Consider the following 23,554-nt stretch of genomic DNA (forward strand, 5'->3'; position numbering starts at 1 on the left):
CCTAAGACCATCTGGCAAAACTGGCTGCTTGAGAAGTCCTGGATTTACGTAAGATGCTCTTGGAATGGAGAAGATCGTGAAGGAGGGTCCCCAAAACACACTCTCTATACTAAGGGGCAACAGAAGAGAAGAAGAATTAGCCTACAGCAGTATGATATTGAGGACCAAGAAACAGTGTTTCTCTCTTTTGTGAATAGTTATTAAATTATTTCTACTTCAAAATATCAGAAAGAAATCACAGTACTATGGACAGTTTGCAGAACCACCCTATCTTAGCGTGAATCCTGGCAGGTGTAGAGTTCATAGTATGACCCTGGCACCTAAGTGTAGTTAAGTAAGCTTTCATTTTTCTTTAGCCTTAAAGCAAAGTAGCTTTCTGATAGGTATAATTTAGGAAAGTCTTCAAAGAAAATATTTAAAGTCCACTATCTCAGAGAAAAGCAATTTTGCAAAAGATCTATCAGCAAAAGCAAGGCCAAACACACCAATTATTTAGTGAGACTTGTATTGTTATATCATTGCTCATGTTGTTTCTTTATGCATTTACCTGGAAGAAGGCTTTTTTGTGTGTGTGTGGTACACGGGCTTCTCACTGTTGTGGCCTCTCCTGTTGCGGAGCACAGGCTCCGGACGCGCAGGCTCAGCGGCCATGGCTCACGGACCTAGCCGCTCCGCGGCATGTGGGATCTTCCCGGACCGGGGCACGAACCCGTATCCCCTGCATCGGCAGGCGGACTCCCAACCACTGCGCCACCAGGGAAGCCCTGGCAGAAGGCTTTTAATGTTCAACAATTCTCAAACAGATAAAGACCCACACTGATGTGTCAGAAAGAGCTTTGCCCTGGAATTAGATCGGTTTAGGTTTGGCTACTTACTAGAATTAGGTAACATTCTTAATCTTTCTGAGCCTGTTTCCTATCTGCAAATAGGGATAACACTATCTATTACAGAGGGATGTGGTTAAATTAAATGACACATGTAAATGAAATATATCCTTCCAGACTGAGAACATACTTAGTAAAAGTTAAGTGATCTGCAAATATTCTGCTTTCTTGAAATGGATGAAACCTGTTATCATGTTCTTAACCAATGGTCTAAATATCAAGACAATATTTAGTTAAAAGTTATATTTGTTCTTTCACCGTCCATCTGCATTTTAACATATTCTAACATATTCTCCTTGATCAATTGTGTCAATATTAGTAACATTTGTCATTTAAGCTATTATTGTTCATATGTTTAAAATATTTCAGTGTGATAAAAGTCATTACTCAAAGGGATGCCTAGCTGGCTTTGTCAAAGATTTATTTTAAGTAAAAATAAAAGACACATTTTTCATTTTCACCAAGTTTTATTGAACAGTGTATTCATTAACTGTATGAACTTTCTGGCCAACCCAATACAGTAGCCAAGACATGGAAACAACCTCAGTGATTTTTGTGGATGAATGGATGAAGAAAATGGGGTGCATATAACCTACTATTATTCAGCCATGATAAAGAAGGAAATCTGGCTATTTGTGACCACATGGGTGGATTTGGGGGGCATTATGCTAAATGAAATGTCAGGCAGAGAAAGATAAATACTTTAGGATCTCATATGTGAAATCTAAAATACTGAACTTATGATAGAAAGAATGGAATGATGGTTGCCAGAGCTGGGGGTTGGAGGTGAGGAAAATGAGAGAAGATGATCAAAAGATAAAAACTTCTAGTTATAAGTGAGTAATGGTGATGTCATGTACAGCTTGGTCACTACAGTTAACAATACCGTATTTTATGTTTGAAAGTTGCTAAGAGAGTAGATCTTGACAGTTCTCATCACAGAAATAAAATTTGTAATTATGTGAATTAAGGTTAACTAAACTTATTGTGGTAATCATTTCACACTATATATATATATATATATATATATATATATATATATCAATCATCACATTGTACACCTTGGACAGATACAATATTATATATCAATTAAATCTCAATAAAACTGGAAAAATCTCATTTATATTTTAGCATAAATATATCAAATTGGGTTTCCTGACAAGATGAATAATAACTACAGATAAAAGGAAATAAGATATTGTTGTTACTGTTGTTTGCTTTTCCAGAGTGCAAAACACTAAAAAGGGGGGAGGTGAGTATGGGCTTGCAAATGCTGCTCCATGGGCCCTAATGCTGTGATACAGACATTTAGTCCAGATCTGAAAGAGAACTTGAGTCATTTCAACCAATCTGCAAAACAGTCGTGTTCAAACGTGAAGAGATATCAGTAAATTCTTTTTCACACTGCAAGAAATCTGCCTTCAGCTTTCAGCAAAACCTCAGTTTTCGGGTTATGAGGGTAACAGTTCTTAAGCAAGCAGTACAATGCTTCCACCAGTGCTTTCTCCCTACGATGAATAAGTTTTCAGTCTCCCCACCAGTGTTCATCCCTTCTCCCCTTAATGTCTTGGTCAAAATTCAACCATCAGCCCAGAAAACTCTTTCCCAGTTTCATTGTCTGTACATGACCACGTTATTTCAATCACCTTGGCACATTTATATTACCTACTTCCTAAGTTAGGTATTATATATATGAGATTTTATATAAAAGAATGCCTGTAAAGTACTTAATGCTCAACTCCTAGCACAATATGAATATTCCGTAACTGCTGACTAGCATTATTATTATATCATTTACATTAAAACTAATCTGTACTTTCTTTCATCCACCCATGTTCTTTGTCCCCAACTGGGGTAAAGGAAATAAATGAACATTTATTGATTATCTACAGTGAGAGTATAGAATGCAGTGTAGACTATAGAATTAGTGGTGTTTGTTAAGGTCGGATCTTAACAAAGGGCATCGCGAAACAGAGGAAAGCTTCAAATGAGCTTTATTAGGGGGCGCTCCCGGGCGAGGTTCAGCGGTCCGAGAGAAAGGGGCCAGAGAAGTCGCACCCGGGCGAGGGTTGGGCAAGATTTCATAGGGGAAGAAGGGAAAGTGGTGTGGTGAATCTGGGAGGGCGCAGGGTATTCCTTATTTGGTGGTCTCTTCGGGTATCGTGGCAATATCTGGTGTCGGTTACATCAGTCTTGGGACCGCCAGTCCCGCCCCTCGAAAGGCAGGAAGGCTGGGCCGGGTGGAAAGCCCACTGGTCAGTTCCTGGAACTGGGTGGTCCGGAATGTCTCCAGGTCAGTTTCTGGAACTGGGTGGTCCGGAGACTTTCGGTCTGATGCAACCTGTGAATCTGATTGCGTTCCCCTGCCTCGGGCCAGCTGGCCTTACAGTGTTCAAGACTGAAACTGACCTGGATTTGAATTCCAGACTTCTCACTTAACTTAGACTTTACTACGCCTCAGTTCCCTTACTAATACTTAGAGATAATAGACATTTCAGGGACCACAGTAAGGATTAAAAGTATTATAATGTTTGGATCCAGAAAGGGCATTCATTACCTCATTTAATGTAAACTCTTAGATAATCTGATTGAGTTTTGAGTATCTGATAACGGCTCTGCATCCTTTTGCTAAAAATAATTAGATAGGTAGATAACTATTCATAGCATTTTACATAGAATTCCAGGGCTTTGCTAATATGAAAATCAATCAAAGGCTTTAGTTGGCACAAAGAACTCAGAGAAATTGTTATGGGGCAAGAATTAGAATTCTTCTTGAAATACAGACTATCATCCTGGAGAAGAAAGAACAACATTTTAATGTGGTCAAATGTGGGCCAAAACTATGCACTTCCATAATGGTGTTTCTACCAGGTCTTGATTTGACTGAGATTGAAATTTCTGACATTACTGTCCCCATCACAGACTTGAAAACCTGGCAGACAATCAAGTGCAACCTACAGTTAAAGGTCGCTCATCTAAAAAAATGGGTATGTTACTACCATTCTGACAAGAGCGTTATGAAGATTAAGAAAAAGCACAAATAAACTCTCCTAACACCTGACAGCCAAGTAATACATCTTTCAGCTCTTTCAATTCTTTTTCCTTCTTACCTTACTTATTTCCTTCCCTGCTCTGAGTTCTCACTGTGTTTCATGTCCCACAATGCTGAAGTCATTGTAATGCTTTTACTCAGAAATCTCATTTAACATTTAGCATAGTAAATAAGAAAGCCTAAGAAGTGACTGAGGTAAACTGCCATTATTGCATCATTCTGATAACCTGATTTGTCCAGAAATGTAACTATGTGATTCTCCTTTACTTCTAGTTGCTCACCATTCATGGGCACAAATTGAGTGTATATCAGATATATTAAATTCCTGGAAAATTATCTGTGGTGTGATTTGGGGTTCTATTTGTGTACTACAGCTTTCTTAAAACCAAACTATTATCATTTCTACCCCTCTTCTGTCTGAAAATCCTCAAAACATAATTTCTAACTAATAGTTATACTAATTGGCATTATAATCATTCTTTTTTGCTTTTTCTCTGATTATAAGTATCTTCTGACTCCTAAGTCAATCAAATGAGTTCTCTACATATGAGGAAGTTCAAAGGGGAAAATAGGATGAGTAGGGTAAGAAGACATTCACACATAGAATTAGTGGAAGACTTACCAGTAACAAAACTAGTGAAATTAGAGCTAATTAATTAGCAGTCAGGAAAATTTCATCATGTGTTGTCATTAATTGGTCAACTAGGGTAATTAGGCTTACAAACAATAGAAAACAAAGAGTGGAAAATCTATTGTTTCTGCCAGCTTCTCCTGCTTGTTATCAGCACAATTTTCTCCTAGTTTATGAAACAATAGCAGTTTGATATTAGGATTTAAATGCCATCAATATAAGATATGGAGATATGTGAAGCCTACTACACTTTCTTCGTAAACTAGTACTATAGCATCATAAATGATGCTACAGTAGAATGATTCAGTTGAAAGATAAAATTCATGCAGAGTACACTATTTGTTTAAACTTCAAAAAAATCAAAAAGGATTGCTATATCTTGGCACACTCTTCTTTGTAGAATGTTAGAGCCAGCCTTTTTTTGATTAAGAGCTACTGTTCTGTAGAGAACACTTTTTTCTTATTCATAATCATCAGGCAAATCAAGGATCTGACTTCCTTAGAATAAGTGTTTTTTTTCCTCACTTCTTAACAAAGAACAGAACAGCTGATAAGAAAACTAAAATACCTCTTTTTTATTGATGTATAGATGATATATGATATTATATTAGTTTCAGGTGTACAACATAGTGAGTCAATATTTTTATAGATTATACTACATTTAATTATTATAAAATGATGGCTATATTTCCCTGTGCTGAACAATAAAATCCCTCTTTTATTAAAAAAATAGCAAATGATGGAATGTTAGAAAATTAATTTATTTCCCATGAATAATGATCAATAACTATGGGACACTGGCCCATGTAAGTTAAGAAGCTTCTTTTTCCATGTGATTCTGAATACAAAATATATCCATATTCCGGAATCGTTTTCAAAGTGAATTTTTTTTGGTACCTTAATAATCATAATGGGTAGTAAGATCAATTTGTTTTAACACTTATGTAGATAAGTGTTAAATATAAAATGATAAAACGTAGGGTCTTTTCACTTTTTAATTTTAAATCTGTATATGAGACAGAGAAAACTAACTGCTCTCTATCACACTGTAGTTTTTGCTCAACTCCTACGACCAAAATTCTTGAAAGAGAGAATTACCTGTTTGTGTACTTTCAGAACAAACCCCTTGCATACCAGGGCCATAAAAAAATCAATAGCCTTGAGAGACCTTTCAAGGAAATCATTGTTATTGATTCATCCCTCAAATAGGACCCAATTTAGCAACAAAATGATGCTGAAGTTTATCGTTTTTTCTCAGTGAATTAAGAACTCTGGAAGATTTAAACGTCTTTTCCTAGATGACAGAGGTGGCTTCTATACACATACACGATGGACACATACACACAAATAACATCCTGATATCCATTTTACATCTGTAATTCCACTCAGAATTCTCCCTGCCATTAACCGACTCAAATGCCACATTATTCAACTCCTTTCCCTTGCTGGTTGGATTGGGTTCAGGAAACAGGGAGCAATTTTAATGTCCTCTTTAGTAAACCTACACCCTAGTTATGAACTAAGAAGAAATAGTTTTGGTTTCTATTTTCTGATATCTTGAGCCTTTCATATGATTGCATCTCTCCAACTATGTAGCTTGCAGAATTAGTATTATGACTAGAGATGCAGAAAAGTTTTGATGCCTAAAAATGTCTTCTCATCTACTAACTGATGGTTGGCACTCAACTCTCATCCCTTTATCTGGGAATCTCATCCCTTTAGCTTAAATCTTTTTTTCCCATTAAAATTCAAATACTGGTTGTGCTTTAAGATCGTAGTCTTTTTTACCTCAGCCTGAATGATCCAACAGCAAGTTTTGATGATGTGCAAGAGGGAAGAGAACTTGAGGGCATAAGTGTTCTGCAGAGGGTATTAGGGAATAGAGAAGACAGAGCAATAAATAGACTCACAGGGGAAACTCAGAAAGTGGAGCTTGATGAAACAAGCAAACACCATGGTTTTGCTAAGGTCTATTCTAATTAGTTGTTATTCGTGTGTAAAAATTTTCCTAAAAAGCATAACCTATGAGTGATTTGTGCCCCTGCATATTACGGATGTATAATATAATTCAAACAGTGCAAGGAACACACAGATTACCACATGGCCTCAGCCATGCTCCATTTTGTAGTCTGCCCACTTTGAGCATCAGAAAATGGATTGTAGAAATCTGGTTCATCTTATTTTAAACTTCTCATTCCCCAAATTTGAAATAGTATTTATTTTAAAACTAGGCTCTTTATAAAGATCGCAAAAACACTATAAAGTATTCATTGAAAAGAACATAACATTTACTACTGTAGTACATTATGTACAATTTATTGACTATTTCTACTGAATATACATTTATGTATTACATAATCTAACATTTATATTAAGTATAACTATAATATGATTCTTGTGTCAACCTTGACAAAGCTGGTGAAATCCTTTGCTACAAAAATATGTCTCTGCCTTATATTTTTGTTTCAGTGTTAGTTTCCACATTTGCCAGCAAGATACTTTTCATCCTCCTAAACTAATAGGCCACTTAGTTGAATACTGGATAAAATACAACTTGCAGAGAATTCTCCATTTCTGTTTATAATTTTAAAAATTTCAACTAAAAGTGCAAAGCTTTTATCAATTTCTGTAGCTTGCTCTCTTCCTAAACCTACTTGCTTCTTCCATCAATATTTAAGTTTCTGGTTTTAAATAACTGTGACTCTCCTTTAATGTGTTCTCTGTTAAAGGCTTTCTCTCCCTGTAGAATTGTTAGTAGGAGAAGTGGTATTTTTGTGGGAAGAAAACTGCATCTTCTCTACTACTCAGCTGTCAGGACTATAGAGCTACATCCTCAGTTGTATAATCAAGAACCTGGCCTGGCATCAACTAGTGGGATTAAAAACCACTTTTTCAATTCCTTGCAATTAAAATATTTACATCAACTTCTCCTTGTTTTGACAATAGCATATAGAACCCAGTGTGGGTGTGGCTCATGATTCTGCTTCTCTGACTCACGATCTTAGATTTCTTGCTTCCAACTTCCTAATGAATGTGCCCTTTAGCAATTGCTGGGGGCCAGGTTTGTTTACTGCTACTCCTTTCCAACAGTTCAATGCCACGAGGCATCTCTTGAATGTATTTCTTTGCTACAAAGTATTTCTCTCCCCTGCCCTCACCCCACTCTCAGGTTCTGTTGCTTATTTAAGATTTGCATCTGTAAAGAGTCCTTTCGGTTTGTTTCCTTGGTGGACTGGCTGTCTTCCAAGATTTTGTTGTTAATCTTGTCTGACATTTTAAAGATGACCTTTTGGTGTTGTTATAAAACTTCTCAAGAAAAGGAAAACAGAAGTGCTCATCTAACCCTCTTCTAAAGACTGCAAATAAGCCAGTTGTTTTAAAACATTATGGCTGGTGATATAAATGGCTGCAGCATATTATATCTACACCTGCATGTTTTTAACTTCCAGAAACTAAAAATCAGCTCTGCAACATGCAATCAGCCGTGAAGAAAGAAAGAAACAAACAAAAACCCAGCATTGAAAATTTTCTGCCTGATATGTGAATGTATTGGCGAACAAGCCTGCTACTTCTAGTATTTACATAAAGACAGTAGTCAAATAACCAATGCACTAAAACAAACAATTCTTCTGTGAGAAAAAAGAATGATGCTACTTAGAGTTGATGGACATGAACTTTAGGAATTTTAGAGCTGAAACTAATCTTGGAGGCCTCCTTTTATAGATGAGGAATATGAGGTCTATGGTGGTTAAGTGAATTGTCCAAGCCAGAGATGGGACTAGGGTCAAAGTTGAGGTCTTCTGCCAGGATGTTGAGCTTACTCTTTGAACTTGCTGGGTGTTTACATATTGCATCAACAGAGCCCATATGTACTGGATTTTCTTCCATTTACTAATAGAAGCAAGTTAGTGCCTTTACAGGTATTGTAGTATAAAATCAGCCCATTCAGTCAAACTAGTCAAAAATTAGTCAATCTAGGAGTCCCAAAGAGACAATGCTTTGCAGTCTTTTTCTTTTCTTTTCTACTGGAAATGGGAATTAGATAGATAATGCATGTTTGTGTGTATGTATGTATACATATATATATATATATATATATATATATATATATATACTTATATCTTGTTCAAATTTAAAAGAATACAATTTTTTATAGTCTAATGTATGACATAAAAATAGAACATCATTAATCAAATACATTTGCAGTACTTATTTTTATAAGTAACTTCCTTTCTTTATATATCTATACAGTTTTAAAGATAATGGGACGACACAGAAATATTATTCATTTTCAAGCTAACACTGATAAATAATGTTTTGTAAGTGCCCTAAATTATGTAAAGACTAAAAGTTCCATTGTTCTATCTATTCTATGGAAAGTGGTTGATGTTTAGCTATGAAATAATGTATCAATCTCAGGAAACAATTCTTAGGTTAAAAAACTCATTTTCCCCGTGATGTCTTTTCACAAAGATTTAATTCAAAGAATTTGCCTTTGTAAGATCTCCATCACTTTTCACCATTGTTCCCATGCATGTTCCTGTTAAGAGTGCCTGATTCTGTTGCTAAGCAACCTTGCAGTCTTGTTGGGTCATGATGATGAACTAATGATTATTTAAAATGTGTCTGTTTGGATAGGGTCTTTTAAAGAATATCGTGATACTTTTGTGTAAGAGGCTGGGTAAGAGGGTTCTTCATTTCAACTTACAGTTCTACAGGAATATAAGTGATAGAATGATGTTTTCCAGAAGAGTTGGAAGAATGCCAAGAGTACACTAAAAAGCACTAGGTCTTACTTCCTCCCGGTATGCTTTTTTTCTAGAAAAGGGTAAAAGTCAGATGACAAGTCAAGAAATTTACCAAAGGATTTCAAAGAAATATGAGGAACATCAATATTCCTTTTATTGACTAGATTAAATTATTATGTTTTTCCTTATCATCCCAAATTCTTAAGAAAAATTGTCAAGCCATATTATGTTGAAAAATAAGTCCCATGTAAGCGAAACATGGGTATTTGAATTTTATCAGGCTTCCAGATAAAACTAAATTGTTGATTAAATCCTCTCCATCCTGCTTGCTCTTGTCCCAGACATCCCTCTCCAGGAATATCCTCCTTTAAATAGCTTATTTAACCATATGGGGCTGATGCCAGTAGCCTTAATATTTTCTGTACGGTATACTGGGATATATAAGAGGACTACCATCATATCTCTAGCATGTAGTGAGAGTTAGTAAATAGCATTCCCAGTGTGTATCTGGAAAAACAAAAAGGTTGTTCCTTTAAACAATCTTTTTTGGTGATAAAGCAAAGAATCAAAGGTATTTCATTACTAAAGAATCAGAGGATGTCTTAACTCTAAGAGAAGAGCACTTCTAATGTCATCTCAATATCCATCCAATCCAGAAGCAGAGCTGATGGTGCTACCAAGAGACAGAGTCTCCTTGTGGTGACACCACCTTCAAAAGTTTTGGGAGGTACCCCCAAACATCACCAGTTTTCTTTACAACCTTGCTTGTCTCTAGTATTTAAAGATACATCTGATACTTATTGATTCTATTTATATTTTGAGGGTGATCCCTTCTTAGGGATATCATCTCATATGCAAAGTTAAAAGTATTGATCATTTTTCTCTCCTAAACTTAAACTATTATAATTTATGTTTAAGGCAGCCAAATTTAATAGCTTTATGACTTGGGGCCATAAAGGTGAGTGTTTAAATATTGGTTCACTGTTCTGTAGGTGGTATATGGCCACTCCAGGTATCAGTTTTCTTACTTATAAAATAGGGTTTGCAGTGCTTTCTTCACAGATAAAGGATTAATATTGATATGCTAACATAGTGTCTACCATATAGTGTACATTAAATGTGAGTCCTCTTTCCTATCTCCACTGGGTGTGGCCAACTTCTAGTTTTCTAGGATTTACTAGAAAATTTCATACCTTCTAGGAATATATGGCTTCTGATCATATTCCCTTACCATCTTCATTTTACTAAACTAAAGGCTCTTAATTTTTTTGTAATTCCCACATTCTTATTTCCTATCTCAGCTACTTGTCTGTTAATTTTTTAGAATTCAGTTTATTTTAGCAGGCATTAATTGAGGTAAGGGGAATTACAGTAGGTCCTGTGGTTACAAATGTAAACAGGATCCCTGTTCTCAGGTACCTTACAGTCTAGTGTCAAGAGTAGTAAACAGACAAAAAATTGCAATTTGACCTGATAAATTCTGTGATATTGGTAAGCCTGTGACAACACAAGTGAATTATCTAAATCAGATTAGGGAGGATGGGAGGAGCTTGCCATACTTGTAGGCTTTTCTCTAGAGTTGGCAAACATCTGTACCTGTGTTCAAGGTTTAGATTGACCAAGACAGCCCTCACATTCCTTTCAACTTACTAAAACTTTAGACAGGTTTCTTCCTGACTTATAGGCCCTTGACCTCCCCTTATTTAGAACATTTACTCTAAAAAACATGCAAATTCTTTTTTCACCCCTTTGACACGTAAATCTTCTTCTAGTAATCTTGCCAGATTTACAACCCAGGAATGTCTTTCTCAAGGACATGGGAGCCATTTTTCAAAATGTAATCATCAAGAAAGATAGCACCACATTCTCTGTGGGAGGGCAAGAGTCTAACTTCAATAAGTGCTGATTAGCAAACACAGATGGCCTAATCACATTAACCAGTCTCCTCCTAATGTCCTCCAGTACCAGTCCACTAGCTCACTCCAGAATTGATAAACTGTCCCACCTTTTGTTTCAGCAGAGTTTAGTCTAATCTCTCTCTCCAATTGCAAGTTTTCAATAAACTTTCCCTTGCCTGTTTAAGTCTGTCCTTAGACAGGATGCATCCAGGTTTTGTACAAGGGGAAAAAACGGATTTTTGCCCAATAATCTACTCACTGATGCCTGGCACTTGGTCAACTTTTGTAATTGCTGATTAAAATAAGTCCATCATGTCAATGTCTAGGGGGAAATGTTTTCAATGGCTCTAAACACTTTGAGCAGTGATAAATGAAATCTCTGAGTTCACCATCTTCTAAGTGGAACTAGAATTATTTTTCCAAAAATATATTTCTTTACACTTATGCACAAAATGAGCCTCTGCCTCAAAGAGACTCTGAGTAGGCTCAAGTATCCACTCGTCCTAATAGCTTTATACTCATTCTTTTGGTATTTCAATTATCTCAAGTGTTCAGAATCATGAATAAAGTTGGGAGCAATTCATGATGATGTTAATCAACTATAAGTTACTCAACAAGGGCTCCCCTTATTATACTCTCCATGAAGCTCTCTAGAGGATCAGCTCAGGCACTGGCCTCATGCACAGTCTAGATTGAGAGAGGATTTCAAATAATTGATGGTTTTAGCCAAAATTTTGAATTCTAAAAATGGATGGAAATTTGGAAATTCTAAATCAATCATAGAAAATTACAAATTGTCATCAAGAAAGACTGCATAATAAAAATTTCTAAAGGTTACTGTAGAAATTAAGCTTAAATTCAAATTTAATTCTAAGGTAAATAAAAATATGTATTCCATTTTCTTTTTTTTTCATTATAAAATTTATAAAACCAGAATTTTCCTTCTAATGTGCGCATTTGGTGTACTTGCTTTTTATTTCCAAAAAACGTTTCACTAACTTAAGGACATATGCAACATATGGCACCTTAGAATTAAGGAAATATGGGAGAATAATTTTGATTACCTCCTCATGCTACATGAAAATTCATTACTTCAAACTTTCTTGAACAGTTTTTTAAACGATGCCAGTTATCTAACTCATACAAACACCCATATACATATGTACATCTTTCTTGTTGGGGAACAGACTAATATTAGTGTAAATAAGTGGTCATTAAAGTTAATGTGTTCATTTTATATAGTCATAATTTAAGATATAGTAGAAATTGGTTTGAACATGATATATACCTTTTTAAAATATATTAGAGACTTACAGAACCACCTCACAGTGACTATATTTGTCCATTATGAGGTTTAGAATATACTTTACTACTTAAATGAGTTGAGTATGATATTTTATCATTATACCTTTGTTTTTATCATATATTGTGGATGTAGAGTCTTTGGTCAGAAACATACCCTCTATATTATAAAAACATCATTATTGAAAAATGCAGTATTCTTTTAATATATAATTTAACATGAAACTAGGACAGATTTTCAGCAAAAGAAGGGAGCTGCATATATTTGGCTTTTACTGGCAGGCCTGTTTCTGCCCAGTAATTACCCAGTCTTTACATACATGTTACAGTTCAGTGCTTTTAAGGAAATCCAGCTTTCTTTGCTCTCTGATCTTTTCTTCTCACAAAATAGTTAGCAAACACATAGCTATTAGCTCCATAGGAAGTGGTTGTATACATCAGGTATTTTTCACAAGCCCACTTAACCAAGGTACCAAGTAATCTGACTAGAATCCAAACCAAATCAGTTGAAGAGCTAAGTGTGCAAAAAATCCTGTAACACACTAGATTCCAATGAGCCACAGTTTTATTAACACTGCATCACTTAGCAAACTCAGATGGGGTCTTTGGGTCTTTATGTTGAGTTTCTTTAATTGGCAAATGCTTAAGAGCCCACTTTATTTATTGATTGATTGATTTATTAAAGAATCATCTTTTTTTAATTTATTTATTTTTGGCTGTGTTGGGTTTTCGTTGCTGCACGCGGACTTCCTCTAGTTGCAGGGAGTGGGGGCTACTCTTTGTTGCGGTGTGCGGGCTTCTCACTGCGATGCCTTCTCTTGTTGCGGAGCACGGGCTCTAGGCACGTGGGCTTCAGTAGTTGTGGCACACGGGCTCAGTAGTTGTGGTGCATGGGCTTAGTTGCTCCGTGGCATGTGGGATCCTCCCGGACCAGGGCTTGAACCTGTGTCCCCCGCATTGGCAGGCGGATTCTTAACCACTGCGCCACCAGGGAAGTCCCTAAGAGCCCACTTTAAATGCAGTTACACAGTGACATCATGATAAGAAATGCTATAGGGGGGCCTCCCTGGTGGCGCAGTGGTTGAGAGTCCGCCTGCCGATGCAGGGGATACGGGTTTGTGCCCCGGTCCGGGAGGATCCCATATGCCACGGAGCGGCTGGGTCCGTGAGCCATGGCCGATTAGCCTGTGTATCCGGAGCCTGTGCTCTGCAACGGGAGAGGCCACAACAGTGAGAGGCCCGTGTACCACAAAAAAAAAAAAAAAAAAAAAAGAAAGAAAGAAATGTTATAGGAATATAGGCATAGAAAAAAAAAATTATCATCACTCACATATGCCCTGAGCATTTTCTGCTGGAGAATCTGAACTCCATAATGAGGGTACTAATATATTACATGCTTCTGATAGTAAGTTCTTATCACTTGAGAAATATCATTAAACGTTATATCTCTGCAGCTTAATCCTTCTTAACCTGAAATATACCTTTAGAAATAATATTTTAACAGTTTGAGGAAATTCAGCTATTACATAGCTATTTTCCTAAATATTTACGTGAGATAATTATGAAAGCATTCTATTAATAATTTTTTGAAGACATTGTAATAACAATTTAGTCTTAGAATTTTAGAAAAAAAAATAAACCAATAAAGGTACTTCTTCTGGTTCAAACTGTACAAATGAAAATTCTGAAGCTAAGTAAATTGGGCAAAGTATGTTGCTGTTTCATAAGTTAATGAAAGTAAATTTATTTATTAAATTTTTATTTATTTATATTTTCATGGGTTTATAACACATAAGGTTCATGTGTATATTTTGACATTTATATAAACTACAGTGTGCTCACCACCAAAAGGTTAGTTGTCAACTGTCATCATATTGTTGACCCCCTTTACCCATCTTGCCCTCCCTCCACCCCCTTCTCCTCTGCTAACCACTACTCTGTTCTCTGTATCTATTTGTTTCAGTTTGGTTTCTTCATTCATTTTTTGCTTGTCTTTATATGCCACATATGAGTTAAATCATATGGTATTGGTCTTTCTCCATCTGGTTTATTTCACTTAACATAATACCCACAAGGTCCATCCATGTTGTCCCAAATGCCAAGATTTCATCTTTTTATGGCTATTATTCCACTGTAAGTGTGTGTGTATCTTCTTTATCCATTCATCCATCAGTGGACACTTAGGTTGTCTCCACATCTTGTCTATTCTAAATAATGCTGTGATGAACACAGGGGTGCATATATCTTTTCAGATTAGTCTTTTTGTATTCCTTGGATAAACACCCACAAGCGGAATAGCTACATCACATGATAGTTCTATTCTTAATTTTTTGAGGAATCTCCATGTGATTTACCATAGTGGCTGCACTAATTTACATTCCCACCAAAAGTGCACAAGGGTTCCCTTTTCTTCACTTCCTCTCCAGCACTTATTTCTTGTCTTTTTGATAATAGCCATTCTAATGGGTGTGAAGTGATATCTCCCTGTGGTTTTGATTTACATTTCCCTGATAATTAGTGATGTTGAACATTTTTCACATGCTTGTTGGCCATCTATATACCTTCTTTGGAAAAATATCTATTCAGTTTCTCTGCTCATTTTTTTGTTTGTTTGTTTGTTTTTTTTGCGGTACGTGGGCCTCTCACTGTTGTGGCCTCTCGGGCTGCGGAGCACAGGCTCCAGACGCGCAGGCCCAGTGGCCATGGCTCACGGGACCAGCCGCTCCGCGGCATGTGGGATCTTCCCGGACCAGGGCACGAACCCATGTCCCCTGCATCGGCAGGTGGACTCTCAACCACTGCGCCACCAGGGAAGCCCCTCTGCTCATTTTTTAATTGGATTGTTAGCTTTTTTGTTGTTGAGTTGCATGAATTCTTTATCTATTTTGGATATTAGATACATGATTTGCAAATATCTTCTCCCATTTGGTAGGTTTTCATTTTGTTGATGTTTTCTTTGTTGTACAGAAGCTTTTTAGTTTGATAATAGTCCCATTTGTTTAGTTACGCTTTTGTCTCCTTGCCTGAGGAGGCATATGCAGAAAGATATTGCTAAAACCAAAGTCAAAGTGAATACTGCCTATGTTTTCTTCTAGGAGTTTTATTGTTTCAGATCTTACATTGGAGTCTCTAATCCATTTTGAGTTGATATCTATGTATGGTATAAGATAGTGGTCTAGTCTCATTCTTTTGCATGTGGCTATCCAGAAAAACTAAATTTAGTTGCTCTCCATCCTTTCATCAAATTTTAAACCCATTCAGATTAATCTGCAAAACTTCATCAAGAGGTTTGAAGGTAGAGAACTTTTTACTGTCTAGCTGATTTTTAAGAGTGATTAGGGCAGAGTTATATATCAAATTACTGCAAAAAACGTTCTGGCTAGTTCATGTCAGTCACTTTCCTAAATTTCAAGGTTATTGATTGCTCAACTTATATTATGACTTTAAATTTGAAAGCCTCAAATTAGCAACAAGTTTTCATAGGATTCAAAGCAGTAGGGGTTTTACAGAATGATTCTGTTAATCTTTTCCTCATTTGAAACATAGATGATTAAGATACATATTAATTTATTCAGAAAAGTCATACATTTTTTCAATGGAAAAAGTCTTCCCTTCTGTGCTCCCTAGGGCTATTTGTGTGCAAAATTTAACAAATATTGGTTCAACTCTTTTTTTTTTTTTTTCTGATTCAAAACTTCAGCATGAGTGATGATTAGTTGGATGGCTAACGAGACAGTAATCTCCTCAAACATCTTTTAACCCACTTGTACATTCTACATGAAGCAGCAGCTCAGTAAATGTTGAATGAGCGAGTGGACAGATCCCACTTACCCAGAAGACTGAATTCTTCTTTAAGAATCTGAGGTTTAATTTTGTGGTCAAATGTTTAGAAATGGAAATAGAACTCAAAGTTCCACTTGACTTATAACGTGACTTCTGTCCTCAGCAGATGGTTAAAAAGGTTAGTTCTACCAGTGGCTTCAGAAAACATACAAAAGGTGTTAGCAGAAACATGATATTTACGGTATATATTTGATTGTTTCAAGAACTGAGTGAACAGGTATTTCTTGTAAGGGCAATCAGGTGCCAGTTTCAATGATCAGGCCTGAACTGCAGGGGTTTCACACTCAGCCCTGCTACTTGTTAATTCTGGCTTCACTCATTATGCTTCCTGATGCTGCCACACAGCTCCTTATTTTGAGGTAATAGGTGATTTGACTATAGCTTTTTTGTTTGTTTGTTTTTCTAACGTTACACAGAAAGCTAGAGTCAAAAATTTGTGTGTAGTTTGAGAATGATACTTTGGATATATTGCTATTTATGATAAGCCCAGACTTACATGTTTACCTCGAACTGGAAAAAAATTGCTAACTAGAATTTCCCCCATAAAAGTAATTACTGACAATGTCTTCCTCCTTAACCACATGGACCTATATCAAGGCTGCTTATCTGTGCAAGATACCAAAGTTGTTACCACAGGACTATGCTATCAGAAGCAGATTTTCTGCCAGTGGGCTGGGCTAGCTTTTGCAAACTACAGGAAACCTGGGTCCATAAAATAACCTAAGGGACACTCCTGATCTAAACTCAAACAGAATGGGGTTAATACATAAATCCTTGCAGGAAGTTTGGACACTGAAATGATCTGTCACTGCGAATGGCGATTCAGCTTAACAAATGAGGCAATGAGACTGATGGAATACGCCCTTTCCAAGGAAGAAGTTAACAACGATTTCCGTTGATACTATCAGTATTTCCACAGTCCTGTTTCCAGGAGGTTATATATAGTATCACAGAAGAACCCTGAGAACAGATAATCAAGCCTTTATAAAGAATCAGAGAAATATATGAAATGTCTCTTAACAAGGAGAATTGAAGTTTACTTATAATAACCATTATTATCATTATAGAATTATTATATTGATCTTAATATTTTATTATTAAATAATTATTATCTGCAGGGAAGGCAGATTGGCATCACATAAGTGTTACATCACTGAAAACTAATCAATACACACACACAAAAATGTGCTAAGGCTACACTAGGGAGTCTCACTTCTGATCTCAAGGTTATGCCAGTTTATCCCAATTTCTCAACAAAACTCTTTATCAAACTTATTGTATCTTATCCCTCACTATAGCGGAACTGTTTCAAAAGGGATCTTGTTAGTCATTTTCCTTAAAAAAAAAAAAAGAGAAATCCAAGTCATGCCTTTTCTATGAAATCTTTGGAGGTTGCTATGACAATGTTATTTGTAGCTCAGCCCACAATTCATATTCTTCAGCTTTTACCCAAAGTAACCTGGTTCTGCTTGCTAGGTATCATCTTCTAAGACTCCAAGACATATTGCCAAAGTTTTCTCCAGAGACTGGGATTGGAAAAATGACGGCATTATTAAATGCTGAACTTTACAAAAATCATTTCTATTTTGAGCACCCTAACATAGTTATCTTCATTTTGCATAATCCTTTTTTTTAAAAACAAAGATGTACATTTTTACATGGTTGCAATTACAGCAAACACAGGGTTTTGTGTTATTCCTTCACTATTTCCAATAACGAAAGCATTTTTCATATATTACATTTGGGAGATTATTTTAATGTTAAAGAATACATGATATTTAATGGATACAATCTATTTAATTTAATCAGATTCCTATTACTAGCTATTTGTCTTCATTTTTTCCTTATTACAGATAGATTCACAAATAACATTATTATGAATATTTTTTTCCTCTACAGAATTGTTTCTTTGAATGAGACAGCGGTTATGGTTTGGCTGGCTTGTATCGACAGTATTTATAAAAGTGTAAATCTGAATGTGTTTAGGTGAGGCAAGTACAGTAACCTGTATTCCCATTGCCTTCCCCCAGGCCAACACTGCACATTTAGATTACTTCCTTGACCCTGAAAGCATTTGAATTTTTGACTCCTGGATTACTGGGTCAAAGGCGTATCTTTATGACTTTCAATAACAATGATCATTTAACTCTTCTAAACCAGTTATACATGTATTTCAATGTCACCAACTTTCATTTATTTGAGTACTTTCCAAACGTTAGGTGCTGTATAGGCATTGGGGACACAATAAGCAGGTAAGACAATGAACAGGGAGTTACAATGCAGTGTGAATTAATAGAACTTAGAATCAGGTATTAAGGGAACCCATAAGAGGGGCAGAAACAAGTCTTCTCCAAATCGGGTCATTACATGGGGAAGTGGTGGCAAGTAGAAGAACGGAGGAAGGAGAGAACTCCAGGCAAAGAGAGCACCACATGCAATGGCCTGGAAAACAAAAGCAAGCATATTTTAAGTATTATGAGAATGGAGAGGGCGAGGTTAGTGTTGAAAGACATGAATATATATGAAAAGGCATATATATATATGACTTTATAATGTAGTCATCATCATTTAATAATTTTTTGTCAAATTTATTAACTATATAAGCATGTTATACATGTAAAGTAGATTTAATAAGCATCGCATCTAAGAAAATCCAATTCCTGACATAACCAGCAGAATCATAAGTGACACAGAGATTAGAAAACTCCCCAGCACTTGAGAGAAGAGAGGTTTGTGCAGTTTGATGGCAGCACAGGCCCATGTGTAGAAGGGGAGGTGATGGAGCAGCAGGGATAGGTTAGAACAGTTGGAGTGCCTGGAGGGCCAGGCCAAGGAGTTCACTTTGTATTAACTCAATGGTCAATGAAATTACGTAGCAATTTTAGAGGAAACAAAATTATAATTAAAACTGTAGAGGAAACACTAATTCCTTTCACTAAAGCAAATTCAGAGCATCCTGGTGTCAGCACTGGAAAACAATCTCCAGGTAATTGAAGCAGGAAAACCACATCCATTTAGGGGTTCTCTCATTTTCATTATGACTGCTACCACCATAGCAGCCTTTAGACTTCCATTCTAACACTTTTGTCCAGGTATGGAGCAATCAAAAACATCTTGCTTTGTTTCACTTTAGTACAAATGATATAGAAAAGACATCAAAAGAATTTATTAAGTGATAAGAGAGAATAACTGGGAAACAGAGTGTGTATGAAATATATAAACAGTCTAGTTTACAAAGAACTACTTTATTCTTTATAGAACATTGTTAGCCCATAGTCCATGTTACTCTACATTGGACACAAAGTATCTGTTAACCCTATGAAATAATATGTAAGACATTATGTGCATTTATATAGTCTTTGTATAAAGGATGTGATGGAAGAGGACCTCTACCAATAGATAGAAAAGAAATTCTTGCAATTGTCTGTTATGCAAGCCAAAAGCGGATGGGGTAATTTGCCAGAAATAATACTATAAGGGATATAAGTAATTTGGTCCAAGTACACCACTCTCTGGGTTGCATTATTCAAGAGTAAATTTTAGAATGACTGGAAGCAGAGGTCTTACCCAGTGTTCGAGACATATGAGGTCTCTGAGAATTTCTCTGAAATCACACTGAACATCTTGTGTACATGTATGTGTGTGTGTATATCTCCTGGGAAGTCTTAAAAGGCTCATAAGCTCTTTTATGGCACTTCATTTCACTTCTGTGCTGGGCCTCCCCATTTATGAAAGCAGAAGTTTCAGCCTCTGAGACTTTGGGCACAAGTCAGCAGGTGGTGACAGCTTTCTCTTCCAACACTGCATCTTTTAAGCATTCTTAAGAAAGCAAGCAGCCATCAGTTATGAGCATCATTCAGGTGACGTTCTGTATGTATGAACTGCATTTGAGATTAAAAGGCGGGGAAGAGATGGGAAGTGAGTAGACATGAGACTATTATAGGGCTCAGGAGAAAAGTGGCAGAATCTAATTACGATGGGATGAGTGGGAATATAGAAATGAGGATGGGCAGAGGATGCACATCTTGGTATTTGGTATATACCACAGGGTTTTTTTCACCAAGTTGTCATTCTGTGTTTGGAAAACAAAATTGGGGGAAAAATGAAATCAAAGAGTAAGTCAGTGCTTGGCATATAATAGGAATGTAATAAATTTTGGAAAGACTCACACTACCATGGTGAAACTTTTAGTATTAAACATGTATTTAGTATTAAACATATATTCATTTGTAGAACAGACAGTAGTTGGACTTTTATATTACTAATGCTTACAATACTTCAACTTCTGGTCATCTTATACAAGTTCATTAGACCACTGATCGTTGTTGCAATAGAGTTCTGAAAGTTTAATTTTGACATGTGAATGAGAAATGAGGTCATGGCATAGATGAAGACAGGCAATGAAACTATAAAATTGGTAAGCTTAGTCTATGAGAACCTATATGAGCAAAGAATCTGAAAAAGAATAGATATATGTATATGTATAACTGAATCACTTTGCTGCACACCTAAAACTAACACACTGTAAATCAACTATACTTCAATAAAATTAATTTTAATTAATTAATTAAAATTTAAAAAATGGGAAGCTTGGTGAAGTGTAGTTGACCTTGTTCAGGAAAGTAGAAGTGGGCACTGGTTCTGGAGGATACAGGAGTGGTTTGAACAGAGAGAGGGCCAACTTTACTTCCTGACAGTAAGTTAAAATTAGGGGAATACAGAGATTATAGAATAATAATCAAAAAGTGGCATAAATGTAAGAAGCAGGCTGGCTCTTCTTATACTAGAGAAAGAGAAAGCTAAATTTGTGGTGGAGATGGTAGGGGAATCATTTGAAACAATCCAGATTTCAATTGAAGTGAAGAGGTCAGAAAATATTAAGGATAAATAAAGCTTAGTTTATTCATTAGGAACATGGAAATTAGGAACATGGAAGTTAGAGTTAGTAAAAACCAGTCTCAAAACAATAATTCTCTAATTTGATAATTCTGAACTAATCAGAAAAAAATATGAACTATAGTGCACATTAAGTCAATGTTGAGGAAAATGATGTATTTATTTGAGTACAATTCAGTTGTTATTTTACAATGCTTTAACAAAAGTACACATTAAATACATAGAGGGGTTTCCCTGGTGGCGCAGTGGTTGAGAGTCCGCCTGCCGATGAAGGGGACACAGGTTCGTGCCCCGGTCCGGGAAGATCCCACATGCCACGGAGCGGCTGGGCCTGTGAGCCATGGCCGCTGAGCCTGCGCGTCCGGAGCCTGTGCTCCGCAACGGGAGAGGCCACAACAGTGGGAGGCCCGTGTACTGCAAAAGGGAAAAAAAAAAAAAAAATAAATAAATAAATAAATACATAGAATTTTATATATACTATACGATAAGTATACTTTTTAGCATAGAAAATTACAAAATTATCTAATCACTTAAAATAGCATTTATCCTTCTCACAAAGTTCTGAAATTAAAGAAAAAAATTATGAAGATATAAACTATTCACTGAAGTTTCTGAAATAATCAGAAAGCTTGAATCAAAGAGAGATTACATTTAAGGAGGATGTGTTATTGTTTAATTCAATGGTTAAAGAAATAGAAAAATTAAATGGGAACACTTTTCTGTTAAACCTTCCCCTCTGGTGGCTGGTATAAATAAGGGAGCTAGTATGGACCCTCCATTTCCCTTGATCAGGTGTTAACTTCTTCCTGTTTAGAGGGTTTAACTTCATGGTTAAGAGCATGGCCTCTGGGCTCAAATCTTTTGTGCCTGAACCCTAGACATGTCACTTGTTAAGTGTGCAACTTTTGGCAAGTTTCTTAATTTCTCTAAGCCTCAATATTTAACTGTGTAATGTGGATAATATTTGTGAGGGTTAAATGCCACTGACAAACGGTAATTGGTATACATTTGAGCACTCAATAAATTTGTCTATCAGGAGGAGTTTGGACATAGAGGGAGACGGTAGATAGATTCAGAAAGGAAATGTGAGAATTCGTTTAGAATGAACAGTTTCGAGGAAGATAACAACTGAAAGGGGGGTCCTCCTTCCCATTCAGCTGCTAGAAAAAGAGGTGTGTTTAACAGGACAGAGAAAACAGGTTGAAAACTGGTGGCCCTGTGGGCATTGGAGTAGGGGAAGCATGTTAGAAGTGTTTCACACACAGACCGAAGAAGCTAAATACTACACATCCAACAGAGCTGCGGATATCTATTTAAGTATGTCTGTGGGTCTATCTGTACAATGTTTCTCTTGAAAAGTCAGCAAGCGCTGTGAAGACAGAGCTCCAATCCTCTCTGACACTTGTTTAGGGGAAGGGCAGCAGCAGAGAAATCTCAGAGTGGAAGACAACCTACAAATACCTGCAGGGACATACATGACTACTTTCCACTTTCCTCCTGGCATCAGAGCTCTCAAAGTAGTTTATCCCCTTTCATTGCCTTATTCATTCCCTTCATGCATCTTCCACAATCAGGCTTCTGTTTCACATTTTTTACTTCATTTTCCTCTGTAATGTTGTCATTGCAAAAATGAAGTGAACTTGCCTCAATCCTCTTCCTTTTTGTCCTCAATAAACTATGAACTGGTAAATATGTATCTTCTCTTTCTCTTATCTAGAAATCCACGCTTTAGGGTGTGAAATCCTACAAAGTGTAAGACAAATAAACCTTCGCATTCATTATATACATTTATTATATTCAGTTGTTATTCATAATATATTTATTATATTCATATATATATAATGAATGTGAATATCAACTTTATCCCCTTAAATTTAAGCCCTCCAGGTAATAAATATTTTTGTCTTTTATGAGCTACATAGGTCTGTAACACATATTCTTTCTTTTTTTCCTTTTTTCTTTTTCTTTTCTTACAACCTTTTCAAAATGTAATAACCATTCTTAGCTCAAGAATAGATTTCACCTGTAGGCCATAGTTTGCTTACTGATGCTTTAAAATAAATAACTCTGAATTTGAGAAAAATACAATATAACTCAATAATCAGTTATTGATGTTGGCTATGGTCCACTTTAATGCAAGTGAGCGACAACAAGTACTATGGTGAGAATATGCTTATCAGTTCCCAACACATCTGAGGAGTGAAGGTAAGTTGTGTGAAAGGAAAACAGAAATGGAGTCATTACTGGTGGGGAGAGCTCTCTCACATGGAGCCTCTGAGGAAGCCACTGAGGAAGTGTGA

At 36.2% G+C, this 23,554-nt stretch overlaps 1 long non-coding RNA gene across 3 annotated transcripts in view; it reads right to left on the bottom strand.

Moving 5' to 3' along the window:
- Positions 1 to 23,554, bottom strand: part of LOC309795687 — a 68,691-nt gene that overhangs the window by 16,705 nt on the left and 28,432 nt on the right. Inside the window, exon 2 of one of the 3 annotated variants that reach the window (XR_014292341.1) lies at positions 21,396 to 21,668. The exons of the other annotated variants lie outside the window; for them this stretch is intronic. This is a non-coding gene — a long non-coding RNA (uncharacterized lncRNA). Of the gene's footprint in view, positions 1 to 21,395; positions 21,669 to 23,554 lie in introns of those variants that run through there. 3 annotated transcript variants of the gene reach the window in all.

Source organism: Mesoplodon mirus, assembly GCF_964341445.2.
Source record: "Mesoplodon mirus genome assembly, chromosome: 19".
NCBI classification, from domain to species: domain Eukaryota; kingdom Metazoa; phylum Chordata; class Mammalia; order Artiodactyla; family Ziphiidae; genus Mesoplodon; species Mesoplodon mirus.